The sequence below is a fragment of the Lutra lutra genome, chromosome 1 (assembly GCF_902655055.1).
Source record: "Lutra lutra chromosome 1, mLutLut1.2, whole genome shotgun sequence".
Taxonomy (NCBI): domain Eukaryota; kingdom Metazoa; phylum Chordata; class Mammalia; order Carnivora; family Mustelidae; genus Lutra; species Lutra lutra.
In genome coordinates, this window is record NC_062278.1 from 109,285,886 (window position 1) to 109,311,790 (window position 25,905).

At 39.3% G+C, this 25,905-nt stretch overlaps 1 protein-coding gene across 7 annotated transcripts in view; it reads left to right on the forward strand.

Annotated features, from left to right (window-relative positions):
* The window catches only part of MAP3K13 (mitogen-activated protein kinase kinase kinase 13), a 165,270-nt gene that overhangs the window by 48,489 nt on the left and 90,876 nt on the right, over nucleotides 1-25,905 (forward strand). For 2 of the 7 annotated variants that reach the window (XM_047732112.1, XM_047732093.1), the window contains exon 1: nucleotides 22,301-22,523. The exons of the other annotated variants lie outside the window; for them this stretch is intronic. The gene's annotated coding sequence lies outside the window, so the exon portion shown is untranslated. Of the gene's footprint in view, nucleotides 1-22,300; nucleotides 22,524-25,905 lie in introns of those variants that run through there. 7 annotated transcript variants of the gene reach the window in all.

The window sequence follows — 25,905 nt, forward strand, 5'->3', positions numbered from 1 at the left end:
CCTTCAACGAAGAAGCTAGTGACATTTACTGAACGCTTGTGTGTCAGGCCTTGCCCTGAGCACTTCCTATGTATGTTGAATTGTAGTGGTGAGGGTGGATATCCTTGTCTTGTTCCCAGTCTCTGTAGAAAAGCATTTCATGTTTCATCATAAGCATGGTATTGCTGTAAGTTTTTTGTAGATACGTTTTATAGTTTGAAGAGGCTGTCTTTTGTTCCTAGTTATATGAGATTTTTTTGTATGAATTTTGTCAAACGCATTTGCTATATCTACTGGGATGATTGTATTGCTATTCTGTTTTATTCTCTTAATGTTATATTGTTTGAGTTTTCTGACATTAAACCAACTTTGCATTCTTGAAATAAATGCCATTTCAGTCATGTTGTGCTATGTGTTCAAAAAATTCAGTAGATTCATGGGGCACCTGGGTGGCTCAGTTTGTTAGGCATCCAACTCCATTTCAGCTCAGGTCTTGATCTCAGGGTCATGGGTTCAAGCCCCATGTTGGCCTCTGTGCTGGGTATGAGCCTACAAATCAATCAATTAATAAATAAACACATGCACCATAGGTTCAATTTACTAGTGTTTGGCGGAGCATTTTTGCATCTTTGTGAGATGCAATGAGGAATGTCAGTATCTATAAAGGGTATTGGTTTGTAACTTTGTTTTTAATAATGTCTTCATCATGTTTTTGTACCAGGGCTATGCTGGCATTCTAGAATGAATTAGAAAGTGTTTCCTCCTCCTGTGTTTTCTGAGTTTGTGTAGAATTTGTATTTTCATTAGTAGTGGTGGGTGGTGGTAGTGTGGTAGTGATGGTGGTAAATGTTTGATCTTACCCCTGGTAAATCCACATGGGCCTAGAGCTTTTTTGGGGGGCGGGGAGAGAACATTTTTATTATGAATTTGATTTATTATGAATTCTTTAATAGATATATGAAACTTAGAGTTTTCTAATTCTTTTTAAGTCAGTTTAAGTAATTTGTGTTTTTTAAGATTTGTCCATATTATCTACATTGTTGCATGTATTGGAGTAACAGTCATAATATCTTTTTATTGTTCTTAGTGTCTTCAGTGTCTGATATGATAGCCCTTCTTTCATTCCTAATGACAATTTTTTATTTTTTTTTAATTAATACACTATTTTTAGCAGTTTTAGGTTTATATGAGAATGAGCAAAAAGTACAAAAAGTTTTCATATTCTTCCTCATCCCCACACTCAGTTTTCCCTATTATTAATATCTCACAGTAGTATCATACATTTGTTACAGTTGATGAACCAATAACAATACATTTTAATGGCAACTGCTCATCTTTTTACTGTCTCCATATTTTTGCCTTTTTTCAGAATGCCATATATTGGGATTATATGTATGTAACCTTTCAGATTGGCTTCTTTCACTTAACACAATTTGTTTTTTGTTTTTCTTTTTTCCCTATCAGTCTTGCTAAGGTATTGAGAATTTTATTAATATTTTTTAAAATTATCTATGGAAAATTTATTCATTTTCTGTTTCTTAATATCACTGGTTTCTGTTCTTAACTTCAATATTTCTTCTTCTTTCTTTGGGTTTAGTTTGTTCTACTTTTCCCAGCCTTTTTTGGTAGAAACAGATCATTGCTTTTTTTTTTTTTAATTTTTTTAAAGATTTTTTTTAAATTTATTCATTTGACAGAGAGAGAGAGACATCACAAGTAGGCAGAGAGGCAGATAGAGATGGGGGGGGAAGCAGGCTCCCTGCTGAGCAGAGAGCCAGATGTGGGGCCCAATCCCAGGACCCTGGGATCATGACCTGGGCCAAGAGCAGAGGCCCAACCCACTGAGCCAAGCAGGCACCCCCAGATCATTGCTTTTAAATTCTTCTCTAAACTACACATTTAAAGCTGAAAAATATCCTCTAGGCTGGTTTAGTTGTATCTCACACATTTTGATATGCTTTCTTCAATCTCATTTTGTTTGAAATCTCATTTTCCTTGTGATTTGTTCTTTCACCCATGGGCCATTAGATGTGTTTTTTTAGTATCCAAACATTACAGGGATTTATTTTTTTAAACGATTCATTTATTGATTTGAGAGAGAGAGAGAGAGAGAGCGTGAGCAGGAGAAGGAGCAGAGGGAGTTGGAGAGAAAATAGAGAACCTCAAGCAGATTCGCTGCTGAGCATGGATCCTGATGCAGGGTTCGTCTCACCACCCTGAGATCGTGACCTGAGCTGAAACCAAGAGCTGGTTGCTCAACCGACTGAGCCACCCAAGTGCCCCCACAGGGATTTTTTAGATAAGCTATCTTATCAATATATAAAAGAAAAGATAAAAAGACTTCAGTCTTTTGAAATTTACTGAGACTCATTTTAAGGCCCAGAATAAGGTCTATGTGGGTGAATCTTCTTTGCACAAATTCTGTAGTTGTTAAGTGTGGTGTTTTGTGAATGTCAGGTTAAGATGGTTAAGAATACTGTTCAAATCTATCTGCTTACTGATTTTTTTTTTTTTTTTTTTTTTTTTTTTTTTGGCCTAGTACCATCTGTAACTGAGAAAGGGGTTTTAAAGTCTCTGTGATTGTGGACTCACCGATTTCTCTCTTTAGTTCTGTCAGTTTTGTGCTTGAAAGCTCTGCTGTTGAGTATAACTGTATTTAGAGTTGTTAGGTTTTCCTGATGAAGTGGCTCTTTTATGTTTATTAAATCTCCCTTTCTATTTCTGCTAGTACTGTGTCTTGATATCTACTTTGGCTGACTGATCGTATATAGTTACAGGAACTTTCTTATACTTAGTATTTGCATGGTACTCCTCCCCCTGCCTACCTTTTACTTTAGAATTGTCTGTGGTTTTATATTTGAGGTGTCTTTTTTATAAATAGCATATGGCTGAGTCTTGTTTTTTTTTTTTTAAATCCAGTCTCACAGTTTCTACCTTCTAGTCCTTCTATATTTAATGTATTCAGTGATATGGTTGCATTTAGGTGTACTTTTTTGTTTTCTATTTATCCCATCTGGCTTTTGTGCCCTATTTCCTTTTCTGACTGATTGATTGATTGATTGAAGTTTATCAAATATTTTATAGTATTCATCTAATTGATTGTTCTAATGATTGTTGAGCTATGGCTTTTCAATATTTTTAGTTCTCGCTCCAGAGATTTTACTATGTATCCTTAAGTTATTATAGCCAGCTAATTAATATTATATCGTTTCTTATAAAATATAAAAACTAAAGATATAAAATACATGACACAAATTTGTAAGAACACAAAAGATGGGATGTAGTAGAATTATACTGCATTAGGGTTAACATGAGGGATTACTTGCAACATTGGAACTCCAGTTTAACTGCGGTGGTGGATAAGTGAACGTACACAGATGATGAAATCATATAGACTGTAATACACACACACATCCAAATAAAACTGGGGAAATCTGACTAAGACCGGCAGATCATATCAGTGTCGCTCTCCTGTTTGTGATATATATTATATTCTAGTTTTGCAAAATGTTACCGTTGGGGAAAACTGGACAGAAAAATGTTATTGTTGGGGAAAACTGGACAGAATTTACAAGGAATCTCTCTATCATTTTTTATAACTGTATGTGAATCTGCAATTATCACAATAAAAATAAAAAATATTCTTGCTATCAGGTAACCAAATTTCCATTGCTAAAGTAAGGGGCTTCCAAGTATCAAGAAAAAAAAAGACAAAGCACATTTCTACTTTGATTTATGTATTATAAAAATAGAATATTCAATACTACTTCTTAGTTCCTATTGCCTGGTAGGGAGAGAGTAGAAGGGGTTCGAAACAGTATTTATCAACATGCTTGCACTTACGGGTGGCAGATGCGGGCCAGCTGTGTGCCAGTAGGCCTCCATTGCCCAGGCCTAGTAGCTATTGGACTCTCCAATCCAACTTGCTGTGGTCATGAAAGACTGGGTTAAAATTATCCCAGCCCAAAAATATTTTATCCTGTGCTTAAGAATTTGTAGGAAGAACATTCTGTAACCTTATTCAACTAACAAACATTTCTGGAACACTTCTGTTTATTTAAGTACTCTGCTAGATGCTGAGGACACAGGAATGAAAATGACACAGTTACTGACTTTAAGAAGCTTAGGGTTTAGTGCAAAATATAAACGTATACTCCAGTCACTATAATAGAAATATGTTAAATATGCACAGGGTACTGTGGAAACAGAGGAAGGACCTCCAACAGATCCCAAAAGGTCGTCAAGGGTTTCTGACAGAAGATATATTTGAACAAAGTCTTAAAGGAGAAGTAGTAAAAAGCAAGAGTTGATGGCACTCTAGCGAGAGGCAACAAGGCCAAGTACCTGTAGGTGAGGAGAATAAGCGGTTCACTTTGGCTGGAGCCTAGAACTAGGAGCTGTAAGAAATGAGGACAGAGAAATTGGTGGGATCGCTTCAGAAATGGCTTTATGTGCCAAGGTCAGGAGTTTGTACTTCATTCTGAGTCTTATGAGGAACTTCCTTTGCATATTTTAGGGCTTAAGTGTGTAGCCTTTCCTCTTCTTATAAGGACACCAGTCATTGGATTTTAAGGCCCGCTCTATCTAGTATGACCTCATATTAGCTTAAATAATTACATCTACATAGACTAATTCAAATAAAGTTACATTCTAAAGTTCTAGGTAAGTATGAATTTGGAGGGGCACACTTTTCTGTGTTGTGGTGGGTTGAAGTGTAAGAAGAGGAGAGGACATGCAGATATACACATAAAGAAGAGGGCTTTGTGAGGACAGAGGGAGAGATGGGAGCAAAGCAGCTACAAACCAAAGACCGCCAAGGATACCCAAGAGCCACCAGACGTTAGGAAGGGGCAAAGAAGGATCCTTTCCTAGAGTCTTCAGGGGGAGCATGGCCCTGCTAACACCCTGATTTCACACATCTAGTTTGAAGAACTGTGAGGGAATAAACTTCCGTTGCTTTAAGCTACCCTCTTTGTGTAATTAGTTACAGTAGCCTTAGGAAACTACTGCAATATGTAACCCACATTCTATGTATTATGGGTTCAGCTCATTGTCGTGGTTTTAAGATATTTTTATTCATTCAAGAGGCAGAGCCTGATTCCTTTCCCCTTGAGTGTGGGCTGGACCTAATAACTCACCTCTAATGAATAAAGGGAGAATGAGGGTGTATAGGTTTGAAGGCCAGACCACCGCTTGGCAAACTATGGTCCATGGGCTGGCCGCCGGTTTTTATAAAGTTGTATTGTTACGTACCATGCCCATTTGTTTATGTATTAGAGGTGGTGGTTTTTGCACAAAAACAAAAACTGAGGTGAGTAGTGACAGTAGAGACCATATGGCCTGCAAACCTAAAATATTTACTGTCTAGCCCTTTAAGAAAAAGTTTCCAGTTCCTGAACTAGGTCATAAAAAGCACTGCAGCTTTTTGCTTGCTTTTGCTAACTTGCTCTGGGGAATGCCAGCTGCCCTGTCACGAGGACACTCTGACAGCCCTGGTGAAAGGTCCACATGGCAAGGAACTAGGGCCTCCCACAAGCAGCCATGGAAGTGAACTGCATCCGTGGTCAACAGCTTGACCGAAACTTCCTGAGACCCTGAGCCAGAACCACCCACCTATGCTGCTCCCAGATTCTTGACCTTTAGAAACGGTGTGAGATAATACACTTTTGTGGTTTTAAGCTGCCAAGTTTCGGGGCAGTTTGTTATGCTGTGACACGTAACCAGTCCACACATCTGCCCCTTCTGTGGTTTTGAATGCAGCCTGTGAGCCGCTCCGTGCATCTTACCTGTGCCCCAGGCTTTCGCTATTTTAGAAACATACCAGGAATGAAACCTATTTTATAAAGAAACTCCCAGATGACATAGATAAGACTGGGAGGAAACAAAGGATAGTGGAAGGCAAGGGCTACATTTCCCATATTTTTCAGAATTCTCCTTATTAACTAACATAGCACGAGGTGTGATTGTGGCTACTGAGATTGGCTGTCGCTAACAAAATATTAGATTTGTAACCATGGTTATTTGAGTCATCAGGCAGGACGTTGGCTCTGTTATGTTACTCACTATTATTTATATAAACAGGAGTATTCGATAATGCCATTATAATTTTTATTAGGTGTGTCTGGAGGGTTTTAGTTGCCCTCTGTAAGTGCCAACCAAGTGGTCTCTAGTTGGGATGGTGGTGAGTTCTGTGGGTATATTAGTTTCCTATGGCTGCATCACAATATTATCACAAACCTAGCGGCTTAAAACAACACACATCTATAGCCTCTATTCCTATGGGAGAGGACTCAACACGGCCTAGTTGGGCTTTCTGCTTAAGGTCTTGGAAGGCTTCAGTCAAGGTTTGCCCAGGGCTGGATTCTCATCTGGAAGCTCCTCCGGGGCACTCCATGGTTGTTGACTGCACTCAATTCCTTGTGGTTGGAGGACCGAGAGCTTCAGTTTGGGGTTTATTTTTCCCCTTTGGTTGTTATCACCTGTTGGCCATAGGGTGCCATCAGTTCCTAGGAGCCACCATATTTCCTGCCATGTGGGGTTTCCCCAAATGGCCACTTGCTTTCTGACAGCTAGCCAGGGAAAGATTTCACCAAGACAGACGCTGTGGTTTTATATAGCAACATCATAGAATTATGTGCATGTAATCACCCAGTACCTTGTCTGTATTTTATTGGTTGGAAGTAAGTCTCATTCACTCCCAAGGGGAGGGCTCACACAGCCGTGTGAAGATTAGGAAGTGGAGGGCATGGGAGCCACCTTAAGAATATGTCTGCCACAATGGACTTCCCAGCCAAATCCTACCTGCAAGGTGGAATTAATGTTTCACCAAAGATAATTGCTGTGCGCAAAGAAAAAAGGATGTAGTGCATTGTTTTTTGTTTTGGGAGTTTGTTGTTTTTTGTTGTTGTTGTTTTGTCCTCTGTACTGCAAATGGTTGACACTTAGGAGGGTGCTGAATTAGAAGAATGGAGGGAAAATGAATAGAGATGGGATAAACAAAAACCAGAGGAGATGAAGATATACCTAATCCTAAAACACTTCCAGGCTGGAAAATACTGTAAGCTGGAAACAGCTTGGCACACAGCTAGGTAGATAGACCCTAAGCAAAGGCTTCCTGCATATGGGGAGAGCCAGTAGCATAAAGGGAGCCCATTTCCGCAAGGTCACAGATACAGTGTATAAAGTTCTATTATTTATTCCTTTTCAATCATACTGGCATAGGTGGTATTCAAGTTTTAGTAAGACTTTAGAATAAGAAGGGCAACAGTAGATGTGATAGATCCCAAGTCTACCTTGCTGTGTGACGTGTATTCATTCATTCACCCAGTGAATTTCTGTTGCATGCTTACTGCATGCAAGGTCCTTTGCTAGAGCTGTTCAATCTTGCACGTTTGTAATGGAAAGAGTGCCACCATCTATGGCTACACCTGCCGTGGGTGTGGGGGGAGGACTAGAGGCACATGTGTTTAGTTCTGCCAGCCCTGGCATATAGTGTTCTTATAAGAAGTTTGGTGGCAAAGGACAGGAAAGTGAGTAGATAAGCCACAGGAAATTTTCAAAAGGGAGAGACATGGCAAAGGAGAAGTCTAGCCAATAAGAGGCTGAAGATGATATACTTATCTGTGCCTGGAGAATCTGATCGATAGTAGGGACTCAGTTTTATCAGCTGTCTCACCTCTCCCTTTACACAGTCTCTCCTCACTTTTTTTTAAATTTTCTTAAACACAGACTGTTCTACTGTGTGTCAGACATAGTAGTAGACACTGTGGTAACCAAACTGAAAATAGCCCTGACCCCTTTCCTTTTATGCCTCGTCCAGCTTGGGACATCAGTAGCCATTTCAACAATCCTTTCCTCAAGTCTCACCTCCTCCACTCTTTGTCAGCCATTGGCCCCTTCTCTGACTCTGCCCAACCCACTGGACTTCCCTAATCATGCTTTCTGCTGCCATGATAGTTTTGCCTCCTCGGTTGGGTCCTCACTGCTGATTGGTGGCCTTTAGTTCATATCTATTTACATTTTCCACAGCAGCTATCCAAACCTCTTCTGTTCCCTCTGTTCCCTGGGAGTCCAGCTCTGGCATCCTCTTTCACCAAGTTACTGTGCCCCCTGAGGAGGTTTCCCAACTTCCTTTCTACTCTTCTCATAATCTCCTATTGCCATCCTCACTTTTCTATTTTCTTACAAAACAAAATAATACACACACACACACACACTTTAAAAAAAAAAAAAAAGATTATTTATTTATTTATTTGACAGAGAGAGATCACAAGCAGGCAGAGAGAGAGGAGGAAGCAGGCTCCCCACTGAGCAGAGAGCCCGATGCGGGGCTCAATCCCAGGACCCCGGGACCATGACCCGAGCCAAAGGCAGAGGCTTTAACCCACTGAGCTACCCAGGCGCCCCCCACACACACCCCTTCTTGTCAAGGCTTTTAGTACGAAGCCCTCCTACCTCCTCAAAGCCTATGCCAACCATGACCATCCCTCATTCTGTGAAAAGATGTATTACCTACTATAGCATAGTATATCACAAAATTGTTTCCAGGGAGCTGTGTCTTGAAATTTGACATCTCCTTTAAAATGACAGGGGTCAGGCACCTGCGTGTTCAGTCCGTTAGCCATCTGCCATTCGGCTTGGGTCATGATCCCAGGGTCCTGGGATCAAGTTCCACATCAAGCTCCCTGCTCAGAGGGGAGTCTACTTCTCCCTCTCCCTCTCCCTTTGTCCCTCTGCACCACCCCCTGCTTGTGCTCTTGCTCTCACTCTCTCAAATAAGTAAAATCTTAAGATTAAATTAAATTACAGTGGGAAAACTGTAACAAGTTTTTTTAAAGTTAAAATAATTTAGATAAGTTAAAATAACAATGAGCACTTATGAGCAGCTTTTAAAACTTTAATTTTTCCAAAAAGTAATATATTTGTACTTCATAGATAATGTAGAAATTTAGATTAAAAGGGAAAAAAATAAAATCATCCCTATACCTACATATAGAGATAACCATGGTTAATATTATGTGTATAGTCTTCTAGGGGTGTGTGTGTGTGTGTGTGTGTGTGTGTGTGTGTGTGTGTGTCTATCCTACACATGTATATATAGGATTACATAGTACCTATTATAGTGTTCCTTCCTTTTTTCACACTCCATGAAATCTTTTTTTTTTTTTAAGAATTTTGTTTATTTATTTGACAGACAGAGATCACAAAGTAGGCAGAGAGGCAGGCAGAGAGAGATGAGGAAGCAGGCTCCCTGCTGAGTAGAGAGCCGGATGCGGATGCGGGGCTCCATCCCAGGACCCTTGGGATCATGACCTGAGCTGAAGACAGAGACTTTAACCCACTGAGCCACCCAGGCGCCCCACTTCATGAAATCTTTATAGCTAGACCCTTTTTGCAAATTTCTGGTTACTTGTTTAGAATAAATCCCTTAAAGTTGAATTTTGGATCAAAAGGTATTTATAATTTAAGCCTACTGATACCTCTTCCCCAATAATTACATTTCAAAAAAGTTGTAACAATTATTTAACCACCAGAGGTGTATGAGAGTGTATGTTTAATGGGAGCCACACTCTTGTGAGGAGAATATAATGTATAGAGTTGTCCAATCACAATGTTGTACATCTAAAACCAATGTAACATTGTGTGTCAACTATACTCAAGGAAAAAAAAAGGTCTATTTTCCCACACCTTTTCTAAAATAGTGTATTACCACGTGTAAAAAAGCAATTTTAGCCACTTCACAAGGAGAATCTGGTATCTCATTTTGTTATAATTTGCAGTTCTTTAATATTGAATTTACATATTTTTCTCACTGGTCATTGCATCTCTGTTTCTGTAAATTACCTGTTCATGAACCTTTTCCTCCTTCTCCCACTTCATTTGTGTGTTTATCTACCTTTATCATTTTTTAACTCAAGAGTTGTTCAAACTAGTAAAAGTGTATTTTCTACTTCCATTTTCCAGTAGCTCTGAATTGGCTTTTTCTCAACAGAAAAGATAGTTTTTGTGCATAAGGTAGACCAGAGAAACACATTGGTCAAGCTGTGGCATGTTCTTAGCTTATTTGCCCTCTTCATGCAACATTAACGTACTGATCGTCTCTCAAGTTCTTGGAATAATTATAGCTTCATTAAAAGTAAAACACGATGACATTGATCTCAGTCTACTTGTCTGACTTGTAAGTTATTCTTCATGAATAGACTGCATTTTGTCTTTAACATTTTTCAAGCATATTTTTCAAGTTTGCGGTAGGTGGCAGCAGCAGAAAACATGCTTTCATTGGCTTCAAAATGTAATCAGGACTTTATGCGGGACAGTATAAAGGAACTCGTCCTAAATTTGAAGAGCTTCGTGATGAAAGCTACTCAGCGCGTATATTCAGCATGAAGTCTGTATTTCACAGCCTACCTAAGAAGGAAGCTCCCAACAAACACACTTCCTTAGAAAATGCATTTTATTTTTCAAATGTTGCAGTGTTGAAAAAGATACACTGTATTTTAGTATCTTTTTTTTCTGGATCCTATGTTCCCCTCACACACCTCGTCTTATATTTATAGTGAGAGTAACTTGAAGACACCAGCCTCTTTTCCAGAGGAGTGGCCTTTTGAACAATGACCATTTAATACAGAGCTCTGAATCATTTAATACACTAAAAATACATGCTAAGAAAATGTGGCCTTTTTAGGCCACTCCTTCATTATGGGTGGTCTTCAGTGGGGCTTCGCTTTGCTAATTTAAAAGTTCGGGGCCAATACATGTTTCAAGAGTATTGGTAATAATTTTCTTTAGATCTTAATATGCCCCCTGAAGTTGAACAAGCATCGTCTGTGATCCTTTCATGACAGGGGCAACCAACAACACAACAGGGGACTGGGGAATACTCCTACTTTTGTTTCCAGACTACAATGACAGGTGGATGTCATGTTCCGTAGGCCAGGAGGGGTGGCTCTAAGATCGGCCCTGTGGTTGTGGGTTTTGAGGGGAAACAGGAACACTTGTTTGTTATGGCTAGTTGAAAGCTAATGATGATTATGATGGCAGAGAGACCAGATTATTCTCAACTAGACACTGTAGGAAAAATACGGAACTGTAGATTGGTCTGAAGACTGCCTCAGAATGAAAAAGAACAGAATAGGATGCAGGAACAAAGTGAAGGTGGTCAGGAGTGGTTTTTCCAACTCCAAAGATGAAGGTGTGTTTTTTTGGGGGGAGGGGTGGAGAGGAAGCATTCTTTCATCTTCAATTCCATCCCAGCTCAAACTCTCTATGTGAACATGTAATAAGAAAGGAGAGTTTCCAGTTCTAGACTGTAAAGTTCTTCAGGGTAGGGACTATGTATTTAACACCAGATCTCAGCTCGAGGGCACAGCAAGTTCTTATGAATGACTAAATGAAGTTAATTAACTACCTCAGAGCAACCCCCTCCTTGCATTCTTTCCTTTCACATCTCCCCCAGACTTCCCCCTTTCTTCACATGCTCTGGAGCAGACTGTGTGCCTACAATGACATATGCATTAACTCTTCCTCCTCAGTGAGAGTATAGCTTCCCACAGAGGTAAAGAATGGTTGTTGTTGACTAGCCAACACAGAAGAGATGCCTGGGCTGAAGGCTTTGGGATGATTTTTATAAGATTAAAGTGTTAAAACTTCCTGGCTAAGGGAAAAAAGAAATTTTGTAAGAATCAAAAATATATTTTCAGGCCCTGGCATGTTTAATTAGGTTTCAATAAAGCATTTAAGAATTGATTCAAGTATTCTTTAGTCATATTTTCTGAATTTCAAAGGACTTGTTATCAGGAGCAAACAGCTTCTATAATACTTGCATGACTATTTCCACTTAGAGCTTGTTGAATCGCCGACTAATTGTTTGGGTCTATGTTCTTGTTTTAGTAGTACCATCTAGTTATCCTAGAATCTTCTCTTGTGCTGGATTTCAGATACCTTTGAGACAAAAACGCGTGTCTTTTAAAAATTCTTGCTGGCTTTCTTTTAGAACTGAGGACAGTATTCTATGTCCCAGGAGTACTGAGTGAGTCTTAACTGTGTCAAGAAAAGAAAGAAGGAGCAATCGTGGTCCCTGTGATCTTACACACAGACAAGATGATGTACTACAAAACACTCAGGAGACCTGGGATCATTTCCTGGCTCTGGCACAAATTCCAAGACTATGGAGAAATTTTGGAACCTCAATTTCTTCATATGTTAAAAAAAAAAAAAAGGAGACAGAGTAGATTTGACTTTTAAAGTTTCTCCCAGGTCCTTGATCCTCTGAATCAGTATTTCTTCTTCAGATGTCTGTAACAATCATTTCTTCTTTGTCTTATTTAGGAAATAACCATATAGCACTAGGGAACAAAATACATTAGTTGGGATACAGGCTAAACAGCAGTAAGAGTCTCAACAAAATTTGATGGCTTAGAAAAGGAAGACTGTTATTTCTAAGGCCTTCATTAACAATCCTCAAGTAGTCAGGTATTTCCGTACAAATAGAGGACTCTGATTCACTAGAACGTTCAAAGCCTAAAGTTAATGGTCTTGTTGCTCCGCTATTGCCTGGAGGTATTGGCATCTGCACGGTAAAAGCTGACTCAGCACGGAAAGGAAGAGCGTCCAGCACCAGCAGCTTAGCTTCCTAGATAAGAACACCTGGAAGTTACCCACCTCACTTCCACTATCACCCTACTGGCTAGAACTCAGTTATGTGGTCACATCTACAGCCAGGAGAAGAAAGTCTTCAGCAGCATAGCATGCACCCACCTAAAACATTAAGACTGGGGATGGGGTAAAGGCTCTATAACTAAAAGGAAAGAGAAGAGATTGAATACTGGGGGATAGACTCCACATTATGTTATGATTTTAAGGCACAATAGCAATTTTTATTTTGCTGCTGATTGTGCTTCTATCTTATTTAATGAAATAGGTTGAGATCGGGATCTGTGATTTATCCCTATAAATACACCCCCCCCCAACACATGTCAAGGTGTCTTGAACATAGATGGCATTCAACAAAAATGTGGATATTTGATTTATATATTGGTTTTTCAGGCCATTAAGTAACCACTATGTTCATCCCGCCCCCACCAATACCCTGGTCTATCTATTTATTGGTTGTTTCGTGAACATTACATGTAAAACTTTAATTCTCAGTCTAGTTGAAGAGAGTAATTTGGAACCTATGAAGAAGTAAAATTCTTAAGATGTGTATAGATATAGGTAGATAGATAGATTGAGTGATTGGGAGCAGGTTGCTACTTGTAGCAGCTACTATCTTTTGCTACTAGTAGTAGTAGTACCCCCTGTTTGGGGGTAGCATGAATTCATGTAAGGGAAAACCAAGAGCTTTCCAGTGTGGCTTCAGCATTTGGTATAAAGTGTATTCCCTAGACATCACATATCATTCTAGTTACAAGTAAACTTTAAAACACATACTTCGCTGAAATGGTTTTGGGTTCTGTGCTCTCTGTTCCCTTCCTTGGTGTTCATAATAAACAGCGGGCTGTGGTGCTGAGTGTGAATCTGTATAGTGTGAACCCATTTACGGAGAGTCGTGTAAAGCTCCTTTTAAAACAGGCCAGTTTTGTTTTTTTTTTTAAGATTTTATTTATTTATTTGACAGAGACACAGAAAGAGAGGGAACACAAGCAGGGGGAGCGGGAGAGGCAGAAGCAGGCTTCCTGCTGAGCATGGAGCCTGATGTGAGCCTCCATCCCAGGACCCTGGGATCATGACCTGAGCCGAAGGCAGCCGCTTAAAGGCTGAGCCATCCAGGCGCCCAGGCCAGTTTTGATTCTATGTTAACATATTATCCACTCTGACTTCCAGTTCCATAGCTACTGCCCTTGTACACATACAGTCTTGTCTTGGAATAAAAATACTAGTATGTGCCTTATCAGCTTTACATTTCACATGAGCTGTCTTTTTTTTCTTTCAAGATTTTTCTTTATTGACTTGTCAGAGAGAGAGCATAAGCAGGGGGAGCAGCAGGCAGAGGGAGAAGCAGGCTCCCCGCTGAGTAAGGAGCCTGATGGCGGACTTGATCCCAGGACCCTGGGATCATAACTGAGCCACCCAGACATCCTGATAAAAATGATCTTTGAACAACTGTCCTTATTCTCTCATACCCAGTTTCTCCAAATCCTTCCCCTTTGAGGCCCAGTTCCAGTTTGCCTCCTTTTTTATAACTGACTGTAACCACCCAGCCCCAAATAATCATTGTATCAGAAAGAGAAGACCTAGTTCAAGCCCTGGGCACACTACAGCATAAGGACAGGGTGTGTTTGTATAAGGACAAGCCTTTATTCCCTTTACAAACATGCCAACTTGCCAAAGACAAGTAAACGGCAAATACTGGCTATCGTCTAGACCAGGAGGAGTGGCTCCCAGCCTTTATTCAGCCTCACCCCCACATTCCCAGGGCCCTCACAGAGCCTCAACACCATGCACCTTCTTTGCTCTTGGGACATTTTTCTCCAAAGGACAGGCCAGGCCTTTTTCCGTTAAGAGCTGTGATCTTACCTTTGTATGTCAGCAGAGGGCAGCAGAGAGCACCATTCTACAGCTTGTGTAGATCTCAAAGTAGGACAGTTCCAATCCCCTAGTGCTTAGGGAGACAAACATGGGGGGCTTTTTTTTTTTTAGCTATGACAAAGACTGGTGCTGGTATAGGCATGGAGAGTGCTAAACATTTTGCAGTATGTAGGACAGTCCCATGCAAGCAAGACTATTCTCACCCCCAAATGTCAGTTAACTTCCTTCTAGTATTGTTCTCCAACCTCAAGTAAAACATCCCTGTGTACCCCATTGATTTAGTACTTTCACCAGTTTGTGTAGTGGTCATCTCACCAAAGCTCTTTGAGACTAAGAACTGGCTTTTTCATCTTTGCATGAAACTCTGAAACAATTTTTTTAGTTCACTTTTAATTTTTAGTCATCGAATGATTGTAAACAGGTCTTTAATGGGGGAGGGACAAAGGGTAATGGATAGAATTTAAAAGTAGGGAGGCGCCTGGGTGGCTCAGTGGGTTAAAGCCTCTGCCTTCAGCTCAGGTCATGATCTCAGGGTCCTGGGATCCAGCCCCGCATCAGGCTCTCTGCTCAGCGGGGAGCCTGCTTCCTCCTCTCTCTCTGCCTGCCTCTCTGACTACTTGTGATCTCTGTCTGTCAAATAAATAAATAAAATCTTAAAAAAAAAAAAGTAGAGTCAGTAGGTTACAGAGTTTAGATAGAGCTAGATTAGATTAGATGAGCCAGTCTTCCTGAACTTTAATTTTCTCACATATGAAACAGGACAAATATCTACCCTATTTTAAAGTACTTTGTAAATTGTAAAGCGAAGTACAGGATTATTTATTTATTTATTTATTTATTTATTTTATTTATCTGACACAGAGAGAGAGACATCACAAGTAGGCAGAGAGGCAGGCAGAGGTGGAGGGGGAAGCAGGCTCCCTGCAGAGCAGAGAGCCCAATGTGGGGCTGGATCCCAGGACCCTGAGATCAGGACCTGAGCCGAAGGCAGAGGCTTAACCCACTGAGCCACCCAGGCGCCCCAGTACAGGATTATTTATAAAGAATGTCTATGACCAGATTTGTTCCCAGTCATTGTTTCTGGAATTTAGGTATCCTATATGTGAAAAGAACACACTTATATAAGGAAGATATTTTAGCACAAAAGGCATGGCGGGCTCTGTGCCATGTGTTCGTTCATTCCTGGAGCCCTAGCTTCAGGTGGCTGCGGCCCCCTCTGAACCACTTGGACTGAGAGTGCTGGAGAGAGAGTGTTCTCAATGCAGAAGATGCAGGAGCAGACTGAAAACAAAATGGCAGATGTTTGCTATTCCTATGTTTTGCTCTTCAGTTCTCTTGCTTGCACTATGCAGCCAAAGTGGAAATGCCAACCCCTATCTAGCTAAGAAGGGCGGAAATTAAAACAGGTTCAGAAGAACGGAAGTTAGATGGTTTACCTGGCCTCTCAGAAGTAGCACAAAGTCTCTGTGGATGTGTGAAGTAATATATAAATTTCCCTTTTACTCTTTCAATATGGAAAGCGCCTTTATAAACTCAAGATATTATTTTTAGACCCACAAAGGTTAGGTTTATGGTACCTTGCCAGAATTCGTATATTATGGAATGGTGTATTTCAGGGATGCTAAATATTTTATTAATTGAGAAATCCATTTGCTTTTGATTTATTTCATTGCATCTTCATTATTAATCAGAGAAGAATTCTTACATCCTTTGTTTGCAGTCATCCTTTTGATAGGGATAATACATTAAAACTTCATTAAGCTCTTAAGATTTATTCTAAATAGCACATAAAATCTCTAAGCAATTGCTTTTCTCCAGCTGACTAGATGTTTTATTATACTTTGATGAGAAATATTAAAGACTTCAAATCCATTTAACTCAAAATATCTTTCAAAGTTTGCTATAATGATGTGTACCTTTACGGTTATCTTTTATCATAAAGATGATTGTAGAATTTATGGACGTGAGACTCTCCTCTTTTTAAAGGTTAATAGGTAAATGTTTAGTGTACATTTTTATTTATAGTCTGTTTCAAAAAGGATTTGTAGTCCTTACCGTGAAATATATATACAATAAGGTTAATAAAAGGGAAATCAAACCCAAAGCGGGGAGGAGGTTTTGCTAATGACAAAAGCTAAAATAGATATAGATATATAGATTGATAGACATGTTTGAGCCTAAAGTTGGCTTTGAGCTTCCCACCAGCAGGAACAAAAAAAAAGGAAATACAATGGATCACATTGTTGTTATTGAAAATGTGGGTGCCTAATAATTTTTCAAGAACAGAAAACTTTTTCCCTGGTATTAAGTTCTAAAACGAATTCTTCGTGTGAATTGCTGGTATATGAGACATCATGCAAGGTAATGGACAACACAGAAACAATATTGCTGTTCCTTATGATAATTATTGATAAAAGCAAGGCATAACATGAAAGCTGTGACAATGATTCTGCTAAGGGGCACTAGGTTAATGATATTTTAACCTAGGTGATGGTCCATCTATCTGATGGACCATCTGATGATCTGATCCATATGATGATCCATCTATCTCCTTTGATACAAGGACAAATTTTAGTGATACTTAACTGACTGAGCCACCCAGGCACCCACATTTTCATGATACTTAAAATAATTTTTTTTTCCCTTAGATGTTGCTTAAAAATCGCTTTCTCAGCTAGGCTTTTAATGGCAGCTAGACAGCAGCAACAACAACAAAATGGAAGGAATAGTTTGCTGCAGTCTTTGCATACTGAAATTTGAATACTGAATATTGACATTGCTATCCACGCTATCAAACCATACGCTTTGAAAACAGGGAAAGTTAGAGTTAACATTCTGATATGAAAGTAAAGAATTTCAGCCAGTGTTCCCACCTAGTAAGTTGTTTTCCGTATGAGTTCAAATGATTGTATATAAACTACAGGTCTTCTTGGGAAATTTTAGCTTTTTTTTTTTTTTTTTTTCTATGAACTGAGTTTTTGGTCACCTCACTTAACCTCCTGAAGTTTCCCCCCTCCTCGGGTGCAGTCCCTCAAAGAGTATCACCCAGTCTCCCAAAGGAAAATTATTTGGATGAGCTTTTCTTTGGAAAATGTGTCCCTAGTACATATTTTTTAAGAATTTCCTAAAAGAGATCTGTTCAAGTTTATTATAAGCAAAATAAAGATGTGTTTTTCTCTGTGGTTTTTAATCCCTGGATCTGCACAGTTGTTGAAATTTCCCTTGCTGAGAATAGAAGGGCCCATAGTATTTGAATAACAACAATAAAACAAAACAGCTACTAGTGTCATTTGCTGAGTATCTTTTATATTACAGATTCTGTGCTAGACTTCTCATGTATTAACTTTCACATAATAGTCATGGCCTGTTACTATTCCCATTTAAAGAAGGAGAACACAGAAACTCCAGTTTACCTGAACTTACAAAACTAGTAAGTGGCAGGGTCAGGATTTGAACCCAGATCTCTCTACTAGCTTTTAACTACTACACATTGGTACCTGTGGAAGAAATCTGAATCTTCATGCATTAGCCTCGAGGTCATTATCCCTTTTTGTGGCATTCTGACAGAAATTGTCATCGGATCATTATGCTTTGATCTTCTCTTAGATTCTGGCTTAAATGAGTAATTTTCCTTAAAAAAATTTTTTTTTCTTTAAAAACAATCCTAGACTAGCTCATACTTTTTAATAGCAGAATAATTATACCTTAATTTCTATTCTTAGATTGTTTTCTAATAATGAAATTTGAATATCTTCTTGGGAAGCAGGACCAGAGTAATCTTCCAGTCATTACTGAGATTTGAAGAGGTTCATTTGATTCTTAAAAGTGCTTACTCACCTTGATAATGACTTTGTAGTCCTCCACACTTGGCATGCCCACATGCTAAAATAAAAAATTAATTCTGATGATGGGACTTGGCTTGATATCTCTAGAGTTGCCGTGTCCCATACAGTAGCCACCAGCGAGCCACATATGAGTATTTATTTTAAAATTTAGATGTACTATATGGTGGCTAACTGAACATAATAAAAATAAAATAACATTTAAATGAACTAAAATATAATTTAAAATTCAGATCCTCAATCACAGTAACCACATTTTAAATGCTAAACCATCACGTGGGGCTACTGTATTAGTGTGAATTATAGAATAATTCCATCATTGCAGGAAATTTTGGGCAGTGCTGCTCTTGAATGTACATTTCTCATGGCCCCCTCTCCCTACCTTCCTTCTGCTCCCAAAACAACAATGCCTTCCTCCAAGAATTACCTCTACAGTTTCTGTAATTTGGAGGAGATAACTTATCTTCCCAAAGATTTCCCATGATATTCAACAGGAGAAATTGTTGCTGGCCCTGTCGGTATTTCTGTGGTACAGGGAAGCATGCTAACCCAGACCAAGTTCATCTTACTAAAATGGCAAGTCCATATAGCCAGCTCATTTTTATTTGTCAGATTACATATAGAGCCAGCTTCTTAGGTGGCTGTGTTTAGAACCACGTATAGGCTGTGTTTTTGAATTACACCAAAGTCTACCCTCCTCCCTGGTAGACTAGTTGAGTGACAGTGTTGCTGTCAAACCTTTTAACAAATCATTGGCTTCCATAACAGAGTTGAACATCTTGTTGACCAACTTTTGGGGAAAAAAGATTCTTTTCTAAAAAATCTGATTCTTTTAGTGTGCCCTGGTTAGTTTTGATTGTTGTCAAAAGAAACAGAGATGTATATTCTTAATTCCTTTCCATTTATGGGCTCTAAAATAATCTCGGTCCATGGTCGTATTGATATAAGCCAGTGTGGTACTCTCAGGGCTACTAGGACTACACCAGTCCTGTACTTGTCTTGAGCGATCCTAGTGGTCCATCTTTTCCATAGTGATACTCCGCAGTAAGTTCGTTTAGAGAAATTTGCTGAATATGTTACTTGCCAATGATATTCTATTGTTTGAGTACATAGAACAGTACCCTGAACATCTTTGCTGTGTATAAAATAGTCCTGGAGAGTCTTGTTGCATTTTGTTTTTCCAAATGAGCTAAGCAGGGTACAGTACTCACTAGTGTCAGGCTTGAACCCTCCATAGCCATACAGAGACAGGCAACCACTCTCCTTTTAGCTGTACAAATAGTCTGATTAAGAAATAGAGGAAGATCTCTGTTCAGAATGTTCTTGGTCACTGGACACCTCATAACAGAGGCCTTATATTAGCTACTATTGTTCCAGCATCAAGGATTTCTCAAATTCAAAAAAGTTGTGATCAGTTTTAGTATTGCTATTTAGTATTGGTAATCATGAAGTGAAATGATAGGGTCTAGGGGCAGTGAATTATATTAATCTCCACTTTTGTGTAACTTCTAACATTTTTAAAACAAAGAGTAAAGAAATGTCATGATTTATTTATTGTGCTATCATGTTTTATGAGTTCCTTATATATTTTGGAAATTATCGGATATGTGTTTTACAAATATTTTCTCCTATTCTGTAGGTTGCCTTTTCATTCTGTTGATTAAAGCTTCTTAGTTTGATGATATAGTCCCAATTGTCTATTTTTGCTTTTGTTGCCTGTGCTTTTGTGTCATCTCAAGAAATTATTGCCAAAACCAATGTCAAGAATGGGCAAAGGACTTGGGGTGTCTGGGTGGCTCAGTGGGTTAAAGCCTCTGCCTTCGGCTCAGGTCATGATCCCAGGGTCCTGGAATGGGGCCCCACGTCGGGCTCTCTGCTCAGTGGGGAGCCTGCTTCCCCTCCCTCTTGCCTCTCTGCCTACTTGTGATCTCTCTCTGTCAAATAAATAAATAAAATCTTAAAAAAGAAAAAAAAAAGAATGGGCAAAGGACTTGAATAGACATTTCTTCAAAGAAGACACACAAATGACCAATAGGCATATGAAAAGGTGCCCAACATCATTAACTGTCAGAGAAATACAAAGTGAAACCTCAGTGAGTTATCACCTCATACCTCTTCGGATGGCTACTATTTAGAAAAAGATAACATATGTTGGCAAGGTTTGGAGAATTTAGAACCCTGTACCCTGTTGGTGGGAATGTAAAATGGTATAGCAACTGTGGAAAACAGTATAGAGATTCCTCATAAAATTAAAAATAGAACTATCATATGATTCAGCAACCCCACTTCTGGGCATATGCCCCAAAGAACTGAAATCAGGATCTCCAAGAGATATCTGCACTCCCATGTCCACTGCAGCACTATTCACAATGACTAGCATATGGAAACAACAGAGTGTCCATCAGCAGATGAACAGATAAAGAAAATGTGGTGTATTCTTATGATGGAATATTATTCAGCCTTAAAAAAGGAAATCCTGTCATTTGGGAAAATGTGGATGAGCCTGAAGGACATTAGGCTAAGGGAAACAAGCCAGTCATAAAAAGACAAATACTGTATGATTCTGCTTCTATGAGATATCTAAAAGAGTCAAACTTGTAGAAGCAGAGAATACAATAGGGGTTGCCAGAGATGAGGGGGGAGGGAAATGGGAGTTGTTATTCCATGGGTGTAAAGTTTCAGTTTTACTAAATGAGTAAGTCTAGCAATCTGCTCCACAGCTTTGTGCCTATATTTAACAATGTGGTCTTATATTGTGCCCTTCAAAATTTGCTAAGAGGGTAGATCTCATGTGAAGTAGTCTTACCATAAAAACAAACCAAAAAACCTGCAAAGGAACACAAGAAAACCCTCTGGTTATGTCTACTGTCTTGACTGTGGCGATGGTGTTGTGGGTATTTGCATGACTCTGACCTCATCCAGTTGTACAAATTACACATGTGCATTTTTTTATATCTCAATAAAGCTGGTAAAAAAAATTTAATTAGAAAGTTTTAAATGTCATGAGCTCTTGGGTGAATTTAATATAGCTGTTTTTGCTGTTTATAGTAAGGCATCTTATTAAAAAAAATTTGGTCTAAGAATCATTAAGTGCTGTTTTGGAGCTGTGTCTTAATGAGGAAATATTTACCTACCTTATTTAAATGCAGCATTGCTCTTCCACACCCACTTTGATGCATCACAAAGGTGAGCAAATGACATTATTCTAAAAAAAATTACATTTATGTAATATTGTCTTATATATATATTTCTTAACCACTATTCCCATTAATATTTCCCTACTGTTTTTCTTTTACAAGGCTTGGTGAGCAGGGTGTACATTTCTTACTCATCACTAGTTTTAGGAACTCTTTCCCTGACTTTGATTTGTTTTTTATCACATCAGAGCAGGCACGTTGCTGAACAGCAAGAACGGAGTAAAGAAAATATCTCTAATGAATAAAAGAGTGATTCTTCTATATGCATTTTTGGTAGCCCTGATTCCACCGAAATTCTATTTTGATTTTCTTTTTTTTTTATTTTATTTTTTATAAACATATAATATATTCTTATCCCCAGGGGTACAGGTCTGTGAATCGCCAGGTTTACACACTTCACAGCACTCACCATAGCACATACCCTCCCCAATGTCCATAACCCCATATTTTGATTTTCTTATTCAATAGCAATACAACGTTTTCACGACTATCTCACACACACACACACACACACACACACACACACACACACACACACACACACACACACACACGCACACTCTCTCTCCCCCCACCCCCCTCCCTCCCCGCACCCCCTCAAGCTGCCAGTCTGTCTTAAGGCAGTGGCAGACGCCTGATTGGCGGGCTCTGTTTATTCTGTGACCAGATTCCTCCTAAAAGAAGGCAGGCCATGAGTGCCTGAAGCCTATTGGTCAGGCCTGCTCTGGACCCTCCCCTTCTTTTTCAAGGCACACACCACAGAGAAGTCTGTGCGGAATCCTAAACCAGCCCAATTTACATCCATTCATGAATTTGTGACGTCAGCAAGCCTTTGGGCTTCTTTGCGGTGGGCTGGACGATTGTGTGGGTGGAATCCCCCTCCCCCTTATTTTTCTGATTCTGCAAGGCTTTTTAAATTAACCTTCCACCTTTTTAAAGCAAGAAAATGGAACGGCATGTGTAGGAATTCTTCATTGTTGTGAGTATCACACTCTTTTTTTTTTTTTTCTGTTTCATCAGCATTTCTAGCACAAGGACAGATGGAGAAGGTATTTGAGATTTGAGTTGATTAGAAAGCTGATATTATTGAGGGAGACTGGGTGAGAAAGAGCGGAAGACAGGGGCAAAGAGTAATCTGAAACCCAGTTAGAGCTACGAGCCTCCCAAACTGACAGCTGGTTTTCCCTTTGCTGGTCTGCTTGCTTGCTAGACGTGGACATTTTTCATTTACGGTTCTGCACGTTACCTCTGGATGCGGGCTTGGCTTTCCTTAAAGTGAGATTCATTTCTCGGAGAAGAGGATGCGGGTCGCCTGAGAGGCAAAGCCCCCAGCTGGTACCAGAAAGGTGCCGGGGGAAGCTGGGTCAGCGAGACCGAGCAGGTTCTAGCCTGCCGAGCTCTGGTCTTCCTTTCTGCCGCCCTTTCTGTTGTGTGTCACCCTTCACCTCCCCTTTGTTTCGTAATTGTGTACCAGTCAGGGTCTCGAGCTTGCAATTTGGGGAAGATAAATACTTGTCCGACCATTTTTTTCCCCTCCAAAGCTTTTATTTTGGGACTCACAGGGGTGTATTTATACATCTTTAGGGCTCTTTCTGTCACTCTGTGCATTTTATTTATATTTTTAAAACTTAAAAGCCTGCACCAGAGGCAAAAGGGGAATGATCCTTTAAATTCTGATCTGCAAAATATCCCCGAATGAAAATTAAGAAGTGGTTTCGTAATACATTCCATAATTATATTGCATTGAAATGCACATGAGTGTTTTCTGAAGATGAACTCCCAGCTGAAAATAGTTTATTCTGCTGTGCTTGGCAAACATGGGAAAGTTCTGATATGTTCCAAGTATTAAGTTGGTTTGATACTTTTGCTTGGAGGTTTAACAGAAAGTTAGTATTTGTGATCGAATTTATTTTCCAAGATTCTGGATTATATTCTGGTGAAAGTTGGGATCATAAAGAAGAGGGATGGGACTCTATGACAGGTCCTGCCCCAGGGCAGCTCCTCAACCCAGATAACCTAATAGCATTTTCCACCTCCCTCACTTGGAGCAAATTATATTCTAGTTGGCAGCATCTACCTGCTTGTTGTCTCCAGTGAGAGGGGAAGCAAAATGTTAATTTCTTATCATCCAGTATTCTCATGTTTACTTTGTATAATCAATACTTAATTTTGAGATTTTTCCTATTGTCATCTTTTCTCATGAAATAGGGCTTCTGAACTGGAACTCTCATGACCTGTTTTGAAGATTATTAGTGACTCTTCCCACTGTAAACTCATTCAGAATTACCTGAGAATTTGCAGTTTTCTTTTGTTTCTCATCTTGGCATTGCCCTTATTCATTTTGTTTTTCTGAGTGCATCTGAACTCACTAAAGAAGGGAGAACTTATGCCTCATTCTAAATCAGATCTTTGTCCTCTACTCAGATAACTATGGTTTCATATTGTGCAATTTTTTTTATAAGCTGGGTTGAGCAAATGACACAATTTCCCTGTATTTGTAAGCATCTAGACTTATTTCATCGTTCTTCTGTGTACCTTCAGACTTTGTTGAAAGTAGCAATTGCAAAGTTACTCCAAATTACTGAAGTCCAGATCATTGCTGGATCAAAAGACTGAATTCTTAGATTTTTTCTTTTTTAAAAAATGTGTTTATATAATTAAGCTCAAGAAATGTTCATCAGGGACGCCTGGGTGGCTCAGTTGGTTGGACGACTGCCTTCGGCTCAGGTCATGATCCTGGAGTCCTGGAATCGAGTCCTGCATCGGGCTCCCGGCTCCGCGGGGAGTCCGCTTCTCTCTCTGACCTTCTCCTCGCTCATGCTCTCTCTCACTGTCTCTCTCTCAAATAAATAAATAAAATCTTTAAAAAAAAAAAAAAGAGAAATGTTCATCAAACGCTGTCTTTTCTATACATTTTGGCAAGAGGGCTTTATTTCCATGAAAGAAATACAGTCTGTACTTTGCATTCTATTAAAGTAAAACTATCCCTTTAAGGCACAGAGTAGAAACAGAATCGCCCTCTCTCTCCACTCCTAGTGGCTGTATTCTAGATTATATTTATTTTCCTGTATAGTGTACTTGTAGGGAAAAAAACACAATAACTCTTAATTGTTTAATATCAAACAATAAAATCCTGTGTATCAGTGACTGTCAATAGATGCCTTTCTGTTTCAAAATTGAAGCTACTCCAGAAGTAGGAATTAATTTATTTAGTAAACAAAGTCAGTCAAACCAGAGCCCTCTCCTGGGGAACTGTCAAAAGCATGGTTGCTAAAGGGCCACAGGCCATATCCACTGGTAGAGGCCGGAACAACAGTACTTTGGACGGCAGAACCGGTCAGTTTGGTTTGCACTGTCTACCTACCCTCTCTCGCTGGGCTACAACTGAATTAATTGCTTGCGGAGCTCAAGTGAATCAAGATGGCCAAGATGACCAATGCTGCCAAGTGGCAGTCTGACCCTTATAATTTTGACTAAAATAAAAAGCATTTCCCAAGAACAGTCCTTTACTTTAAAAAAAACAAAAGAGTCATTTAAGAGATAATACCCTCCTGCTCTGTGTCGGTTGGTTATTCCTTAAGAATATAGGAGGAGAGAAAGATTTAGAAGATGCCATATTTTCTCCTAAGGAATCTAGAAGGTGAGATACCATACACATATAGGGTGATCAAAATTGGAATTACCTGGGGAACTTTCTGTCTCTTTGTTCAGTGGTTTTTAGTATGTTCATAGAGTTGTTCTACCATCACTGCAATCAATTTTAAGATATTTTCATCACGGTAAGAAAAAAAAAGAAAAAGAAACCCATACACATTGGCAGTCACTCCTCATTTCCCCTCAGCCCCCCAGCCCTAGGCAACCACTAATCTTTTTTCTTTATACAGAGATTTGCCTATTCTGATCATTTCATATTAATGAAATCATGTAACATACAGGCTTTCATGACTGGCTTCTTTCACTTGGATAAGGTTTTCAGAGTTCTTCATATTATAGCATATATCAGGGCTTCATTCCTTTTTTTGTGGAATAATATTCCATTGTACAGATATACCGTGTTTAACTGACCCATCCATCAGTTGATGGACATTTGGGTTGTTTCTCCTTTTTGGATGTTCTGAATAATGCTGTGAACATTTGCATACAGGTTTTTGTGTGAGCGCGTGTTTTCATTTCTCTTGAGTATATACCTACCAGTGGTATTGCTGGGTCCTATGATAACTATATGTTTCACATTTTTCAGGAACTGCCAAACTGTTTTACAAAGCAGCTGCACCATCTTACATTCCCACCAGTATAAGCCTCATATAAGGCTTTCAGCCTCTACAACCTTGGCAACACTTCATTGTATCTCTAATTTTGAC